We start from the raw sequence: 5326 nt of genomic DNA, 5'->3' as shown, positions 1-5326 counted from the left end.
TTGTCTCCGTGCTAGTAATTAATAAAAATTGTAACAACCCCGCGAGGAAAATAAATGTAATCGTTAAGAATTATCTAAATTCCAATTCAAATTATATCACAATTTCTTTTCGAATCCTTCCCTTTTCCCCCTTCATTTCTCTTATCCGCTCTCGGTCCGTCCGCGATAAAGAGATTCAGTTCTCTGATCGAAAAAGGACCACTCGTCGTACGTCGGTACACGCGTAAAGCGATCCTTCTGGTCGCTGACTCGTAACTCGACCTGCTAGTACGATCGAGGCTTTACGTCGTGTTGCGTTCTCTACCAGACGTAACAATAAACATTATATTCTACCACAAAATTCTTAGACACAGCTTGTCATAAGTAAAAAACTATATTTAAAGTATCATCTCGAAAAAGTTTGTGTTCTAAATAGCAAGACCTACGGACTTTTAGATGTTTTGTTGCATATTGTAATATTATATATCACATGCAGAAAGTAGTCTTTACAGTAATGTTACCTTTAATTTATGATTTGATTCATACATAATTTAAAATAAATTTTGTATGACAGAATATAGCGTTCACATATGTTATAATACGTTACTAATAATTATTAATATATGGCTACATAATATAGCGATAATTATAAAGACTGCATTGGTTATATACAATATGTTATTTGTATTTATTAATTAATGAAAGTTTTGATTCATACCAGCGTGAAAGACATCATTTATTAGAATGCTTATTAAATACTAACAAGTAACGCTACCCAAGTGTCATACGCCGATTTTCCTGAGACTGTGCATACGTGTAGTACATTGAAAAATATCTGACACGTATTTTTTTATATCTGCCCAAAAGCCGTTTTAAGGGTAGAAAACGCCCTTATGAATATATAGGGGTGAATTCCAGTATTTCACGAAGTACTCGTACGTTTGTTACAGAATGGGGTATACGGTGATTTTCAAAGTTGCTGAATCTAAATCTGCTCCCAATTTTTGAGAATTCAATATGGTGGAACCAATATGGCGGATCTGATTTTTTTAAAAAGAAGACAGCAAGACATTGTCGCTCTCTGCCAAACCCGGGAATAACCAACGTGGAGGTGGCGACAAACTATTCCCTTTTTTTTTATTTTTTTTATTTTTTTTATTTTTTTTTATTTTTTTATTTTTTTTTATTTTTTTTTATTTTTTTTATTTTTTTTAATTTTTTTTATTTTTTTTATTTTTTTTTGAAAGCTTTTTTTATTTTTGAGACTTTTAAAGTGAAGCATATAAAAGAGCTGAATATAAAATTATTATTATTATTAAATGCTTACACTTTATATTCAGTGCAATAATGTGGAGAGTTTTCGTTTGTGATTGCGAAGAAGTGCTGTATACACATGGACTTATTGCACCAAGCACATTTCATTATTGCAATATCATTGCAAAAGTTACAGACAGCTTCACAATTGTTCAAACAAAAATCTGAAGGGGTTTCACATTTGTCTGGTTTTTCTGTGATGTATCCACTCTTCCACCAAGCGTATCTGAATAAATTCTTAAATCTAGGTGAGGAGAATTGATTATGTATTAAAGACTGTATTTTGAGGATGTTATTTCTTAAATGTAAATTTACATCATAATTATACAGTATGATTAGGTCCGAAAATTTTTTTAAAAAATTCTTCCATGGTCTGAAAGTATAAACGTCGAGCGGTTGAATCAAGCTAGTTGTTCCAGCAGGAATCGTACGAATTTTGACGTTTTTATTGCCTTTATTTACATCGTCAAATATTTTTTCTGTTTGTCCAGACCATGCATCTAAACAAAGAACAGATTCTTCGCCGGTATTTGGCAAAAAGACATCTGTGAACCATTTAATGGCAAGATCTGATGTCAATTTGCCCGATTTTGATGCAAATGTAACGATATTGTCTGCCTTGTATAAAGTTTTTTCGACGATTGGTCCAAATGTACCACCAGTCTCTTGCAGGACTATCAGCAAAGGGGACTTTAAATCTCCATCGGCAGAAACGATTGGCTGGATAGTGTAGCTATGAGTCAAGGAATTTAAGGATTGTGCTAGACATTCGACTTTTGAAGAGCCTTTTAATGTTAGCGTGCGACCTGCATGTGTTTCTAAATTAAATCCCGATTGATCTGAATTGAAAATATTGCTTTCTCCTACCAATAATAACTCTGATTTCACTTTAGAGACGAATTCACGAGACTCTTGCACTAATTTTTCTTTTGTCGATATTTGTCTTTGAGTCACAAATTTATTGATCTTTCGTGATACAATTCCATGCTTCACTTTAAAATTATGGACCCATTTTCTTGAAGCGGTGAATAATTCACGTGACAAATCAACTTCCTCTCTAACCCGTAAAGCCCATCTCTTCAGATCAATGTCATGAATAGAAAGCGATTTATCAGACGCACTTTTGAATTGTTCTAAAACATATTTCGAAATTTGTAATAATTTATCAATTCTAGTTCCACCTTGTGTAATTTGTGCCTCCCATCTATACAATAATTTAAGACTAGAAACTTTTCTAAATCTGTGCTGAACTGACTTTAAAGGCATATTTTTTGTCTTTCCAGAACGCCAAAATTCTACAGCTTTCCTTTTATATTCAATGTCTACGTCAATTATAGCTTTTTTACATCCCTTTTCTAATACTTCAAAATCATTTTCAAACTCCTCTTCAATCACAATTGCGTCAGGATACACACTTTCGTCATTATAGCATAAAGTATCAAAGGCTTCGATAAATATTCGAGTGTCAATGGATTCTTTAATTAAATCCTCTAAATAAACTGCAAAAGATCTTTCTTCATCTGTAATAACTGAATGTATATCATATTCGGGCCGATCAAAACTTTGTTGCAGTAAATGTATAATGTTTTTTGGATTCATCGCCATTTTTCTGACTATTAATTTAAACCATCAATCACAAACGAAAAACGACAGTAGCTATTTGAAAACAAAAGAGTAACTGCAATCGGCAGAAATTCGGACACAGAGTAACGATGGCTACCAGCAGCAGTCAGAAAACTAGAAAATAACTGTCGTATATTGAAAACAAAAAAACAACGTCCGCAGTTGGAAAATAAAAAAACAACGGCAGTAGATGATTTTCGAGGTAGCCGCTTTTCTTCTTCCGTCTGCGCCGCATCGCGCCAAGGCCAACGGTGTTTACATTTATTGTGGCGTGCGAGAGAGGGGCGATCAATGGGATATCATGGATTTACTGCAAAATACCACCGACCAGACGGAAGAAGAAAAGCGGCTACCTCGAAAATCATCTACTGCCGTTGTTTTTTTATTTTCCAACTGCGGACGTTGTTTTTTTGTTTTCAATATACGACAGTTATTTTCTAGTTTTCTGACTGCTGCTGGTAGCCATCGTTACTCTGTGTCCGAATTTCTGCCGATTGCAGTTACTCTTTTGTTTTCAAATAGCTACTGTCGTTTTTCGTTTGTGATTGATGGTTTAAATTAATAGTCAGAAAAATGGCGATGAATCCAAAAAACATTATACATTTACTGCAACAAAGTTTTGATCGGCCCGAATATGATATACATTCAGTTATTACAGATGAAGAAAGATCTTTTGCAGTTTATTTAGAGGATTTAATTAAAGAATCCATTGACACTCGAATATTTATCGAAGCCTTTGATACTTTATGCTATAATGACGAAAGTGTGTATCCTGACGCAATTGTGATTGAAGAGGAGTTTGAAAATGATTTTGAAGTATTAGAAAAGGGATGTAAAAAAGCTATAATTGACGTAGACATTGAATATAAAAGGAAAGCTGTAGAATTTTGGCGTTCTGGAAAGACAAAAAATATGCCTTTAAAGTCAGTTCAGCACAGATTTAGAAAAGTTTCTAGTCTTAAATTATTGTATAGATGGGAGGCACAAATTACACAAGGTGGAACTAGAATTGATAAATTATTACAAATTTCGAAATATGTTTTAGAACAATTCAAAAGTGCGTCTGATAAATCGCTTTCTATTCATGACATTGATCTGAAGAGATGGGCTTTACGGGTTAGAGAGGAAGTTGATTTGTCACGTGAATTATTCACCGCTTCAAGAAAATGGGTCCATAATTTTAAAGTGAAGCATGGAATTGTATCACGAAAGATCAATAAATTTGTGACTCAAAGACAAATATCGACAAAAGAAAAATTAGTGCAAGAGTCTCGTGAATTCGTCTCTAAAGTGAAATCAGAGTTATTATTGGTAGGAGAAAGCAATATTTTCAATTCAGATCAATCGGGATTTAATTTAGAAACACATGCAGGTCGCACGCTAACATTAAAAGGCTCTTCAAAAGTCGAATGTCTAGCACAATCCTTAAATTCCTTGACTCATAGCTACACTATCCAGCCAATCGTTTCTGCCGATGGAGATTTAAAGTCCCCTTTGCTGATAGTCCTGCAAGAGACTGGTGGTACATTTGGACCAATCGTCGAAAAAACTTTATACAAGGCAGACAATATCGTTACATTTGCATCAAAATCGGGCAAATTGACATCAGATCTTGCCATTAAATGGTTCACAGATGTCTTTTTGCCAAATACCGGCGAAGAATCTGTTCTTTGTTTAGATGCATGGTCTGGACAAACAGAAAAAATATTTGACGATGTAAATAAAGGCAATAAAAACGTCAAAATTCGTACGATTCCTGCTGGAACAACTAGCTTGATTCAACCGCTCGACGTTTATACTTTCAGACCATGGAAGAATTTTTTAAAAAAATTTTCGGACCTAATCATACTGTATAATTATGATGTAAATTTACATTTAAGAAATAACATCCTCAAAATACAGTCTTTAATACATAATCAATTCTCCTCACCTAGATTTAAGAATTTATTCAGATACGCTTGGTGGAAGAGTGGATACATCACAGAAAAACCAGACAAATGTGAAACCCCTTCAGATTTTTGTTTGAACAATTGTGAAGCTGTCTGTAACTTTTGCAATGATATTGCAATAATGAAATGTGCTTGGTGCAATAAGTCCATGTGTATACAGCACTTCTTCGCAATCACAAACGAAAACTCTCCACATTATTGCACTGAATATAAAGTGTAAGCATTTAATAATAATAATAATTTTATATTCAGCTCTTTTATATGCTTCACTTTAAAAGTCTCAAAAATAAAAAAAGCTTTCAAAAAAAAATAAAAAAAATAAAAAAAATTAAAAAAAATTAAAAAAATAAAAAAAATAAATAAAAAAAAATAAAAAAAAGGGAATAGTTTGTCGCCACCTCCACGTTGGTTATTCCCGGGTTTGGCAGAGAGCGACAATGTCTTGCTGTCTTCTTTTTAAA

The sequence above is a fragment of the Odontomachus brunneus genome, unplaced genomic scaffold (genome assembly GCF_010583005.1).
Source record: "Odontomachus brunneus isolate Ranch 3 - 2012 unplaced genomic scaffold, Obru_v1 Obru_scaffold_320, whole genome shotgun sequence".
NCBI classification, from domain to species: domain Eukaryota; kingdom Metazoa; phylum Arthropoda; class Insecta; order Hymenoptera; family Formicidae; genus Odontomachus; species Odontomachus brunneus.
This window is presented reverse-complemented; position numbering follows the sequence as displayed.